Genomic DNA, 14,869 nt, shown 5'->3' with positions numbered 1-14,869 from the left:
GAACTTAGTATTAACAGAAGTTGCAATACTTAGCAGTGGCAGTAAAGTACGGTAGCGGCAACAATAGAAAGTAGTAGTAGTAGTAGTAGTAGTAGTGGCAGTGGTAGTGGCAGTAGCAGCAGCAGCAGCAGCAGCAGAGGAATAAGTGACAATAACAACAGCAGCAGGAGAAGAAGAGGTAGATGTACAAGACGTATTAGTGGAAGCAGGTATAGTAGTATCAGTAGTAGCAGTTGTAGTAGTAGTAGTAGTAGTAGTAGTAGAAGTAATAGTAGTAGTAGTAGTAGTAGTAGAAGAAGTACATGTAGTAATAGCAATAGAAGTAGCGGCACCAGTAGTAGTAGTAGTACAATCAAAATGTTAACTATTGGCAATGGAGGGTATTAGAGTTGTAGATCTAGTAAAATTGTCCGTTAGGTTTGGTGGGGACCACTTTTTAATAGATATTATCGTCGAAAGTCTTTTTAGGAGCCGGTGTTTTACACGGAAAGAGTAACTTTTTTAAATAGAATAATGTCCGGGAATCGATATTGTATGAGAGTTCGAATGTAGTAATTTCGGCAGTGAGTATTTTACTGAAAAGTACCTAAACATTTATCTTTTATTTTTCAGAACTATAGTAGGAACTTTAATAATATTCTTGTGAGAAACTGCGGGCTATTCAAAATAATTTCAAACAAATGTTTCTTGGGTTACCCTCTACCAAATTCCTTCAGATCATTCCGCTTCGTTAAAATGCTTAAGCTAACTTGGAGAGTCTTCTTTTCACATGAACTGCTACCCTAATTTCAAAAAAAAATTTTAAGTTCCTTATGGGGACTCTCTGCATTATTTTGATTCGTCAAAGGACTTGACCTCAAAGTGCTTTGTTTACCCAATATGTATGTTAAAAACGCTCTTATAATCTGCTTTTGAAACAATTCCACTAAATGAGTGATCGTCTACGAAGATGGTTGAAATTGTTCTGATCTGTCCAAAAAAAAAAAAAAAAAAAAAAATAGAAAAATGTTCCGACATCTCCTTCTGTAATCTCTAGTTCAATTTTGAAAGAATTTTAAAGAAATGATCCTTTTGTCAAGTTTGAGTAGCATGTGGTTTATTTTAAAAATAGAAAATGGTCGTTATATAAAAATAGAGCGCGTTTGCTTGGCTATCTGATATTTTTCATGTATAAGCAGTAGGAAGTATGCTGTTGCCTAAAATGATTAATCATGATGTATTTAACTATTTAAACCGATATCATATCTTAGCTTCTAGAGAATGTGTAAAATTTGTTTACTAGTTTTACAAAATGCACACAATACCGGCGATATCTTAAAAATACATGCATGTGTTGAAAAACTTTTGACTGATGTACAGATTGAAAAATTTCGATGAAAACTTAAACAAAATGTTCAGTAAATTAATTTCTATCCAGAGAGAAAACTTTCGGATTTGTTGGGGGAATGTATTAATTTAAAGATATTGTAAACTATCAGCACAAACACTGATAGACCTTGAGCTGACAATAATCCCCATCCACCCTCTAGGGATATTTCTACGCTATGATTTTCTTAAAGCATATGATATAAGCTATCACTCAAGAAATTCTGCCATCTGGCAGTCGGGTTCTTTTTACGTTACAGCCTACTTCATACGTTACCACTAATAATTTCTAGAAAATACTGACTGGCACTACAGTTAGCCATAAATGCTTTACTAGCTACACAATATGTCAATATATAAAGACAGAATATACAGATTTGCAAGTAAAATTGACACTTATAGGCATGTGATTTACGTTATCAAACGTACGTTACCAAACATTGTAACGAACATAGAAAATATAACTATGTGATTTTATATTTTATTTGAAGTGTCTATGTCAAAAGTGTTATAAACAGAGGTTTTGGTTATAACAGATAAGAGCTTGACATAATTATATCGGTTGTAAAATATTTCTAATTTTTACGAAAAAATAAGGGGTAATGTATAGTAAAGAAGATAAGATAATATAATGTTGACAAATTTATAATAATTATTTTTTTTAAAAAGTCGAAAAAATATTTGGGATATGGTAAAAAAATTTGTTTAAACAGATATGTAACAAGTACACATTCCATAAATATGTATTATATATTTTAAAACATATAAATATATCACAAATTATAAATTTATGTAACGAAAATTACTAATTACACAAATTATATATATACTGAACAGCAAAAGAAACTATCCAGATGTATAACTGGGGTATTGTTTTATAAAAGACTTGAATTTATAAATTTGAATTGTTTTCTTCGTACCACATTACACTTGAAGAACTTTACGTGGTAAATTAAAAAAATTCAATCAACCGTGAAGTCAGTAGTCCCACAATAGCCATTTTGCACGAAATTCACGTGCGCGTGTATTTAACGATATTCTTTGTGGAATTTTATTGTCATTGGAAACATTGATAATTGACTCACCCGAAAAACTTCATAAAGTTAAAAAAATGTTGTTGGTTGCATGACACTACTGAATCAAATTCAGCGTGAGCGCGCAATTGGGATGTTACATTGCAACTGTCGCTTAGAAGTGTTAGCCGGAATTTCGTGCAAACTGACTGTACTGAATTCACGGTTGATTGATTTTTTAAATTTAAGACGTTAAGTTCTTCAAGTGTAATGTGGTATAAAGAGAACAAGTCAAATTTATAAATTTAAGTTTTTTATTAAACAATACACTAGCTATACATCTGATAGTTTCTTTTGCTGTTCAGTATAGTTTTCTTCAAACTGAATTTACAATCAAGATTAACAAAAAATAATTTTTCATGTGAAATGAAACTGATTTCATTGAGAGTGGAAAATGAACTGAAATGAAATTAAGTAAAATGAAATAAACAAATAAATAAATAAATAAATAAATAAATTACAAATGTGTGAAATGATTTGCAGAGAGTGAGTGCTCAAACATGCTTCATATATATGACACCTTCGAATTATTCAGTCAATGATAATGCTACAGTCCAGCATATGTTAAAAACGTCAGTAGATGCAAGTAATGAAGTTGGCCAGAAATATATTATAGTGACATGTGACTCGGCTGTTGCTAAGAAGGCTGCAGTCTAGAGATGGACTTGGTAACATAATTGTTAGAATGGGTGTGTTTCACACAATCTGCTCTATATTTGGGTCTGTAGGAAAATTAATGAAGGGCAATGGTCTTGCAGAACTTGTAATAAATCAGGAATTTGTTCTAGTGGTTCACTTGATAAAGTATTATTAGGTAAACGCTACAACCATATCCTTAATGTACACAGGGCTGTAATGGAAGCTCTTGAGCGTTTGCTTCTATGCAAGTTTGAAGAGACAGAACCCCGCAAGGAAAGCATTTCAGAAGACACTAATATTACAGAAACGGACTGAAAGTGCATGCAAAGAAAAGGTGTTTGAAATAACAACTCTCCTGACTTTGAAGAGTATTTCAACAGATATGAGCAGTTCAAATCAGAAATCAGAAAGGGTGAAAGTGGCAAAACTGCTCAATTCTGGTTGATATATGTAGACATAATTCACATGATATTGTTGCTCATCAAAGCAACACCGATTAATGCTCTTGATTTACATATAGCATCTCTGTACAAACCGTGCTCTTTGGTTTTCGCATTTGACCGCAATAACTATGCCCGCTACCTCCACGTTTACCTGTTGACATTGATGAATATTGATCCAGGTGCAGAAGAGCTACTCCGAAGTAATGATTTTAGTGTATCTAGGTCTTCTGTACCGGCATTGAGAAATGCTGTAGATATTACTACAGAGCAGGCAATTAACAGACATGCAAAATCTGAGGTTGGCATACTTGGTTTCAGTAGAAACTATGCTGCATATTTCCACTGGTTTATGATATTACAAAGCCAGGTATGTTGAAGCAACACTTCAGAATGCAGACATACATAGAGAAGACATGTCCGACCACAAAGAAGTATAACCTGCTCAGATAGGCATGAGTGAAGAAGAAGTTAACAGGGTTATGATGGCATAGAATCCTTCACGAACCCATTCCAGGCTGGAAAAAAAACAATAAAGATGAAATTTACTGTGTGTCGTCTGGTATTCCTGCGAAAGCAGAAGTCGCTCGTGACCTTAAGGCAACTGAAATAGGTGAAAAGACAATGGATGGATTATCAAGGGAAGATTGATTGAAAAATCAGTTCCTTTCCAAGACCCTACTAAGAGAAAAAGGTAATTTTTTTATTTACCGTCGCTTTGTGAAACAATGAACATAAGCTCTGTAGAGCTTTTGAGCGACCCTATTTTAAGAACAGTTAAAACCAATTATACCTTATCCCCAGCAATTTGCTGGTACCCATTTACAGCCGGGTCGACTGAGGCAATCGTGATAAAGTGCCTTGTCCAAGGACACACCGCAATGGGAGTAGCCAGGAATCGAACCCGGGGCCTTCACCTCCGTAGGAAAGCGTCTTAGCCCTCTCGACCAATGCGTCCAGAAGAAAACTTAAAACATTTGCCACAGCTGAAGTTAAAAGGAAAGTAACAAATTCTCAAAACAAAATACTACAGATAAGAGCAGAACGTAACGTGTATGAACAGTTGGTACTTTTGGCTGTTCAGCACAACATAGATCTAGAATTGATACTTTCTTTTCCTCTAGGACCTGTCACCTGGCCGTTATAGCTACTGCGACTGGAATGCCAATGAAAACAGACAAGTCAAAACTACTTCACTATGTAGAAGCTGCAGCCGTCCAAAAAAGATGACACTGTTTTGTTGATTGACAGTAACGCCCTGCTGCAAAGTTTAGTAACCATCCCTGCAACATTCCAAGACGTAGCCGAAGCTGTGTTCAGTCAACTACCTAAGACAGCTCGTGTCGATTTTGTAACTGACACTTACAGTCCTCAGTCGATCAAATCATATCAGCGTGGAAGACGTGGATCTGCTCCAAAATTCTTACTTGTCAGGAGTGAAAATCAAAGTACCACGTAACTGAAAAGCATTCATGTCAAAAAGTGAAAACAAAACACAGTTGAACAATCTAATTTTCGAACAATGAAAATGTGATTCCTATGCACCAAAGATGAAGAGAAGACAACTGTATTTTGTCAATGATGAAAAGTGTTATTTACTCACAAGTGAAGATGGGAACAAAGTTCAAGCTCGACCTTATATACCACTGTTTCTATACAAAGGAAGAAGCAGACACAGGAATAATATTCATTGCATAGATATCAGTACTCCTAGCACTACACGAAAGGCGAAAATCAAAGTTAGATCCCCAGATACAGACGCGTTTGTGTTATTGGTGATATCTTCAAAAACACGAATTACTGTTTTATTTTACACTGGAACAGGCGATAAAAGACGCCATTTAAATGCTCACAACATCTATATAAGCAAAGGAGAAAGAATCTGTTCAATTTTGCCTGCGATACACTGTCTGGCTGGTTGACACAACCAGTGCTTTTGTGCGTACAGGGAAAGTAACACCTCTCAAATTAGTAGAGAAATACCAGGTGTATGTTGCAACATTAGCAGAAGTAGTTCATACACATCACTGATCTGATGACCTCTTTAACGGCATCGAAAATATTGTCTGTGCAATCTATGGATTGAAGAATACAATAACATCAACAGACTTATATATCACATGTTTCTTGCAAAGTATCAAGTACGTGCTGGCAATGTCCCGAGTACATATAATGGTATGGACATGAGTCTGTTTCCACCGTGCCAATTGTCACTTAAAATGCACATAACACATGTGAACTATCAATTTACCCAATTCTACCAAAAGTAGATGAAAGTGGATAGAAATTTGGATCAGAACATTTGTTGGAATATGACTGGTGTTCCAATAATATAGTACTAGCTGAAATTATTTGTGACACATCAGCACATGTGACTCTGATGACTCTGACTTAGGTGACTGAACCCCGCAACTTAATTGTTTCTCAATTTTGATTTATGTGAATTTATTTGGTTAAACAGATAAGCGGTTGTAAGCGTGTATTTTTCTGTTACTAAAATACACATTCAGTAACGTATCGTAACGTAGGTTACAATGTCAGTGCTGTGCTATATGCATTTTTATATCAAACTAGTTCGAACTTGATAAGATACTCGCATTATCTAAGTTTGAATATCATTATAAGTATTACATGAACAATCTATTGACTGAGAAATGAAAATATATCGTGAATTTTAGTAACATATATAAAAATGATAACGTACTTGTTGAACGATAAAGTCTTAAATACTAATGTAATGTGTATCTGAAAATACTATACTTTAGACATATCTGATATTTTCTGACAATTAAACCTATTGAATTAATTGATATGAGTATTTTTATAAAACATAATGGTAACGTAAATAACGAAATGAATTGATCGATTTAGAGAACAAAACTAAGCGGGAACATTGATAACAACATATTCTGCATATTACTAAACCCATTTGCTAATGATTTTGGTTGCTTCTACCATATAAATCACCACATTCCAGTTTTATCATTTATTAAATAATTGTTAAAGTAACGTAAATAACAGGCTGTAACTCATGAAGAACCCGCTTGCCAGATCTAACAACGCACGACAGGTAAAAACATACCCCTTAATATGTTATTTACCCTGTTACACTTCACTGCATGTGTCAGGATTTTGGAAGTAGTTTTATTAATAATAGTAGGAATATACTTAACGTAATTACACGACAACACCGGCAGTTTTTACACTTGTATTTAAAAATGAAATGTAAACTTGAAAAAATAATAAAACAAGTGTCGGGATGATTGAGAACGAAATGGTTTGTGATATGATGATTTCTGTCTGAAATCAAATTATCTTGATTGCTGAGTAATGTATAGCTTGAAACCAGCTATGGTTGCGCTTAGCAGACGATGTAGAGATGCAATGGATTTCTCCAAACATTTCTTGACCAAGCAGACAACTTCCATCCGTCGGTACACAAAACTAGCCGATACACACGAATATCTTCTCACCACAAGCTGACATTTTCCATCCGTCGGTACACAAAACTAGCCGATACACACGAATATCTTCTCACCACAAGCTGACATCAAAAACATTGTAACATCAAACAACCGTTACAGCTAGTCAGACACTGCATATTTGTCAAATTTGTGCAGACACAGAAACGTTTGAAGCCTGAGAGAAAATGAGCTATGAGATCACCTCCAGTAAGAGGCTATTCTTTAGGTTTCGTTCTCACAACTACCGAAAAATCACATGTGCAAGGGAGGAAATACTGCAATACAAACACAACCTTTGGATCAAACAAATGCACACATTTTTTTCCAGAGAAACCGCTGATAGCTTTTAGAAGGTGGCATTTTTATTCGGGTCAAAGTCGGGTCAGCTGCAGATACAGTCAGTATAGGCCAGTCAGATTCTTGCGACGCTCCTAGCTACCATGTCAAGCACTAGCACATTCAGAACCTCGTACGGAACAAAATTTGCAGTAAAAGGAGTGGCAAAATGCAAAACAGAAAATGCCACGAACCTTATAAATGCAAGAAGTGCAACAAAATACACTGTATGATATCAATAAATCATATAAAAATATCTCAAATTGTGTGTAATTTTATGATATCCTAAATCCATTTTTGTTAGTCATTCGTACGCCATAGTAATGGTGTACGATTTGTACTGATTTAATGTTATCATAAATAAACCCGCCCGCTTAGGCCAAAAGGAAGAGTGCAGATCTACGGATCACGAGGCCGTGAGTTCGATTCCGTGGCAAGGCGTATGTTCTGCGTGAAGATTTGATAAACGAAATTGTGTCTGAAATCATTCGTCAAAGTCGGCAGTCACTTGCTGAAAACAGGTAAGAAATGGTATATAATCCAAGAACAATGGTAGGTAAACCAGCAAACAAGCAACGTCCGAAAATATCTTTATGTTTGAATTTAAATACTCATTTATTGGTATCATAATTTAAGCGAATTTAGGATATCTAAAATCAATTTAATGATATCACAAACTCGATTTATTTTATGATACCATTAATTCTCTTTGATGATATCTTAGAGTGATTTATCATGTTAAATCATTTATTGATATCAAAAATATAAAAGATATCATTAAAGTGAATTTATGATATAAGGTAATAAAAGTGGTTTTAAGTTACCAAAATTCGAACTATAGATACGTTTTGATCATTTTGAAAGATTCGTTGACATTACCATATTTGTATGAAGTGCCGTTTTACTACTTATTCTCTATTTTGTAATATCTTTAATTCATATATGGATAACCTTAATTCATTTAAAACTGAGAGCAGGCGGGAAAAATTAAATTCGGACCAATTTCCACTAAATAATGGCGAAAAAAACCCATACTTTTCCGTGATAGAAGCAGGTACCGCTAGGTAGCGCTACACATAACACATTAGACAGGAACTGTGCAAAATATATACATGCATTTTCGAAAAATATAGTCTTCTATCTACATTTAGACCAAATTTCTTTAATGTACGTTCATTTTTTACTTTTTTGGTCTAAGGTATGGAGTCACATTAAAGATATTACAAAATGATTTATAGATATGTCTCAATAGCCTAAAATCAGCTTTCTTTTTGATATCCTTAATTCCAGGTTGATGATATCTTTGATTCTATATTATGATAACCATCTATGATTTTCGATATCACAAAATAAATTTAAGACATCAGTAAAAAGAATTAAGAATGTCATAAGATAAATCGATTTTATGATATCACTACATACATTCTATGATATTGTTAAATGAATTATAGATATCTTAAAATGTATTTTTATTTTTTTTAATATCATTAGATAAATTATTGATATCTAAAATTAATCTTTTTGGGATACATTAAAATCGGTTCCTGGATATCATTAAATAAGTTAAAATAGAACAATTGTGTATGAAATATTGATATTCGTACATCGAATTTTCGGATATTAAAATCAAACATATTTATAGGAATTTATGATATCATTTAATTGAATAAAGAGACATATCTTGTGTGGCATTCTTAAATTATTTTATGACATCTTCAAATTTTAGGATATCGCATTCATAGTATGATATCATGACCACACTATATTTCAGATATCACAAAGTGCATTTAACGATATCATAAAATTTGATAAAGGGTATCATAAAGTTAATTAAGGATACAACACAATTGTGAATAAGATGGATAGATATCAGATTATTTCACTGGAACATACAATGATACACTAATTGATGATGCTCTGCTATTCTCAAATCCTGATAAATAACATCCAAAATAAGGAAAGTACATTTCTTTGCTCGCCGTCTCATTTTTTCCCCGAAACAAGCTCCCGCCCCCACCCCAAAATCCGATGAATGAATCTCGGGTACAAATTCTAATTCAATATCAAAGGTGCAGCCCAAGGTCAAAGGTTTCTGCCTTGTTTACGGTTCATATACATATCTTCTAAACTTAGATATTGATAAAATGATGTACTTAGACTTGGTCAAAACTCAACACGTTCATCATTCCCGACGATGTTTCGCCATTCCTGACGATGCACAGACAATACATAATCAATGAAGTTATAACAATCCCCCGAACTTGCTTTTTACCCAACATTTTAAGAAAAAATGATACCAACCGTGCTTGATTACATTTAAACACAATAGATTTATTTTCATAGGAATTGGAGTTGTCATTGTAAATTACGTGTATTAAATACACAAAATATACTACAAAATGTAATAACTTTCATGATAAAAGACAACGAACGGCAGACGTCGGTGCTATTCATGCTCGCTGGACATTCTTTCCGTTGTATTGAATTAATGTTGTTGTTTTTTTTCTTGAGAACAACCGATGTGAACTTCAAATCGCTGCCATAAATAAAATTAAATGCACCGACGACTGTTCAAGTGAATCTTCAGAAGACAAATTTCTGCACAAGATTGGAATAATTTCCAAGCGATCACTCTTTAAGGGACGCTCTGTAACTAACTAATATCTGTTGCCAATAACAGTCATTTCTTTTTCCGCGTCATTTCGTCCTCCGTCCAACTCGCCCTGGCTTCCCATGTAACCTTAACGCCTCGACGTCTATTTGCAATCATTTCCAGTGATATGGTTTGCTTCAATGAATATGATGGAGCAACTATGGGGAAATTAGAACTAATATAACCCAAGAGGAGAAGACAGTTGTCACAATATCGGGGAGAGCTTGACAATTGTAATTGATTAACTATTGTTAATTACATTTTATTGTCGTAGAAAACTTTCCGATAATTTCAGTCAAACAGTTGAGTAGATTTCTTGTGTTCATACAGTAATACATATTCTCAACTCTTTCTTTCTGTAAACAAGATGAAAATGAAAAAAAAATCATTCTACATTTTTAAGAATGAATATAGCATGCTTTTTTACAAACGGTATGACATAAATGTCTGTATTTTTTTACAAACGGTATAACATAAATGTCTGTATTTTTTACAAACGGTATAAAATAAATGTCTGTATTTTTTACAAACGGTATAACATAAATGTCTGTATTTTTTTACAAACGGTATACCATAAATGTCTGTATTTTTTTTACCAACGGTATAACATAAATGTTTGTATTTTTTACAAACGGTATAAAATACATGTCTGTATTTTTTTACAAACGGTATAAAATAAATGTCTGTATTTTTTACAAACGGTATAACATAAATGTCTGTATTTTTTACAAACGGTATAAAATAAATGTCTGTATTTTTTACAAACGGTATAAAATAATTGTCTGTATTTTTTACAAACGGTATAACATAAATGTCTGTATTTTTTACAAACGGTATGACATAGATGTCTGTTTATTCTTTACAGACTGAAGTTGGGGACAAAAATAGTGTAATTCCTTTTACTATTGTGTATGATCCAGCACTTCCACGTATTGGTAACACTATTAATAAATACTGGAGTATTTTGAACCTATCAAAAAGCTTTACAACTAAATCCGTTTATGAGAACTGTAAACCTGTTGTTGCATATAGACGTCCGAAAAATTTACAAGACTATTTGATAAGTTCAGAGTTCAATAAGCAAAGTGATAAACTTTATCTCTCACAGAGATGTAATGGTAGCCGATGTTCGCATTGTACCAATATCGAAACAGGTTCAGAATTTACCAGTCAAATGACTGGTCAAGCATACAGTTTACATCATAACGTAAACTGTAAAAGTAACTGTGTAATTTATTTGATTACTTGCAAAAAATGTGACAAACAGTATGTGGGACAAACTAAGCAACCTGTATCAAAACGCATGAACAGTCATCGATTTGATATTAATAGTTTTACTGACCCTACTTTTTCCTCAATGGTTGCATCACATTTCAATTTACGAGATCATTGCTTAAAGGACTTTTCTTTTATGCCTATTGATGTTGTAAGAAATGACATTGATCGTCTCTGCAAAGAAACAGTGTGGATACATAAACTGAAAACGCTCTATCCAGATGGTTTAAATTCTAAAGTTTTATTTGATATTAATTGACCAATCAACTAATTGTATTGATCTACATATATAGATATGTAATGCCGAGTATATCGTTGTTTTTTCCTATTTCTGTTTTTTATATACATAAGTATAGGAAATTTTTGTATGAACACTATCCGACAATTTACTCGGTATGTTTGTTAAATCCGTTTAAAGGAACGTTATTTTTAATTTATATAACATTGTAAGTAATGTAGATCTAAACTTTGTATACATTTTACCGCCTTTTTACGCGACGTTGTTTAACGACGTCACGTCCGTTGTTTTTATTGTTATTCTTCCCTGAGGAAGGCTTAACGCCGAAACGTTGGAGGTTAATAATTATCTATGAACAAACGCTACACGTGTTGTTGTTGATTTTTCTTATTTGTTTATTTTTTACACAAATTCTCTTCATTACGAGACTTTTCTGTTGATTAAATATTTCATTGAAGTTTTGAAATTATGCGTCATTCTATGGAACTTATTGGATAGTTGTTGGTTATTATTTAATAAAATATGTAAAGTAAATATCTTTCACTTTTACCATTCAGTGGCTGTTCGCACGCTATTCATGGCTGTAAAAATACACTGTCCAAATGAATTTAAATTGATAAAGTTGACGATTAATTATCAGCGAAATATAGCGCAATGTTAGAGAAAGATAACGATTCACCTCAAACTGATTTAGCGAAATACTAGTATATTTAATAATTGGGTGGAGTGGACAACTCAAGTCTAAAATACTAGTGTAGTCGATAGTTATTCAACTCTAAAACTGATAAGCGAAATATAGTTCAAACTACAGATTTCCTAGTTGGATAAAGTATTGAACACTGTCACACCTGTTTTGTATAATGACATTTTGCCTCTCAGAAATGGAAAAAAATGGGATGCCTTATTTGTGGTGATTCTTATTAGTTATTAATAAAAGAAATACAGGGGGTTTGGAAAATGTGGCATTTTAAGTCTATACAGACGCAGATTTTAATCGACAATCACAGCATGATCGTTTTGTTCGGTGTCTTTATGTTTGGTTTCAAAAGAAAGTCCGCGCAATTCAATTTTTCTGTGATAATTCGAATTAGTTTGTAGCCATTGTCCTCTATGTTCATACTTTTACGTGAAATGAAATATGAATCACTAAATATGCTTTTTTCAAAACTGAATTAAGCATTCGATGATAATTGTGTGGGGCAACTCGTATAACAGAAGAGATAAAGATTTTTTCTGTCATTGTTTCTTGGTTAAATTGTTATTTCTTTTGTTTCTAACTCACAGATGCTAACAAGGTGATGCATATTATATTTTCTGATCTGATTATTTCAGGGTGACAAAATAATCGTAAATTTTAATCTACGTGCAAGGATAAGCAATTTGTAAAACAAACAGAAATATACGTAAATTTCAATCTACTTGTAGGATAAGCAATTTGTAAAACAAACAGAAATATACGTAAATTTTAATCTATGTGCAGGATAAACAATTTGTAAAACAAACAGAAATATACGTAAATTTTAATCTACTTGTAGGATAAGCAATTTGTAAAACAAATGGAAATATTCCTAAATATACCTAAATTTTAATCTACACGCAGAATGTACAATTTGTAAAACGAACAGATATATACCTACTATTTCCCAGTGTCAATATTGTTTCTGTATATTCTAAATGGAAGTTGACTTCGCCCAATGATGTACAGGAATTCATTTCTTAATCTGGAATTAAAGTACAGCGTATAATAAACGAACATTGATTCATTAATTTATTTCTGCTGGAGGCGGGCCTTGGTCCATAGAAAGTCTGTGATAAGTTAGCCGCTGAGAGCCTCTCCTCCGTCACTCTCCGCGTCAACGTCATAGTGTCAATCTATACAGACATTCTCTTATTTCCAGTTTTGCTTTTAACAGACAAGCAGTGACTAAAATTTAGACTATTCTGCATCCTAGCTTTAAAATACTTTTCTATGGTTTTAGAGGTGTCATGTCTATCTCATTCGGGATGGATAATTTTTTATCATCGGAAATAAACCATCAGTCCGATGACTTTGAAATAGTCGGGACGGAACAAGGTTCCTTTAAGGAAACAAGAAAGCTGGAGAGATTTCCGAGAACGCCTAAATGTGCCAGGTGTAGAAATCATGGTGTAGTGTCGGCACTCAAGGTAAGATAAAGCATTGATATATGTGCAGTTTGTCAAATTATGCACTTTTTTACAGACTAATGTTAAACTCCGATGCTAATTACCATACATAACATCAAAGAAACCAATATTGTATGACATTCAAAATTTAGATCGTGCTTATCACCAATAAAATTTGAGCATGTAAAGCTATGAATACATTTTACCATTTTTATTTTAAAGACATTATTTAAAAGAAATTTGCACTTATTATGCAGAATTCTACCATACCAGACATTTCCCAAGACTTGCCCCAGAAATACCTCCAGAATGACCATTTTAATTGTATTCATACTACCTACTAAAATCTGGTGTTTTTATCTTTCTTGGTGTTCGAATGAATAATATTTGTTCTTTTCTGGTAGACCTGTCGCTCCAGATCCCTAGTTTAAAGGTTAAGGCCAAACATTTAAGGTAAATTTTCTTGTCCGCTCAAAAATGTATGCATGTTTGTATATTCAAATAGTTTGGCACGAAATTAATTATAAAGCGACATGTTACGTGCATTTTCCATACCACTGTAACGTGCATATTCCATACCCTGACACAAGCATATTCGAGACCGATGTCACGTGCATATTCCAGACCGATGTCACGTGCATATTCCATACCCCTGTCACGTGCATATTCCATACCCCTGGCACGTGCATATTTCAGACCGATGTCACGTGCATATTCCATACCCCTGTCACGTGCATATTCCAGAACGGTGTCAAGTGTATATTCCAGACCGATGTCACGTGCGTATTACAGACCCCTGGCGCAAATGTCAATGTAGCGCTTAATGGTCATTTTTGTCTTCTCTATAATTTTTATGCACACATAGCTATTCAATACGTTAGCACAAATGATCACCAGAACAAGACGAGACCCATACCCCTGCCTTAAAGGTAAAGGTAACACTTAGAGGTCACATATTCTTCATCATTTTTCGAATCCAGTCTGTAAATGAATCGATCGATATTCAAGTATTTTGTTTGAAAATTGTTTTTCAAAATCTGAAATATTATAGGTTTTCCGTATCAAACCAAGGTGAGCATAGGATACTTTTAAGAGGAATCATCTTAATTAACTGGAGAAAGGTAGCGTTAGGATATTACAGACTACATATGGTGAAAAATACATGGTGTTTGCTTCATTAGAGATAACACAATTAGTGAAGCAAACAGAATGTAACTCTCACTTGGGAATCTGATAAAATA

This window comes from Mercenaria mercenaria, chromosome 3, assembly GCF_021730395.1.
Source record: "Mercenaria mercenaria strain notata chromosome 3, MADL_Memer_1, whole genome shotgun sequence".
NCBI classification, from domain to species: domain Eukaryota; kingdom Metazoa; phylum Mollusca; class Bivalvia; order Venerida; family Veneridae; genus Mercenaria; species Mercenaria mercenaria.
This window is presented reverse-complemented; position numbering follows the sequence as displayed.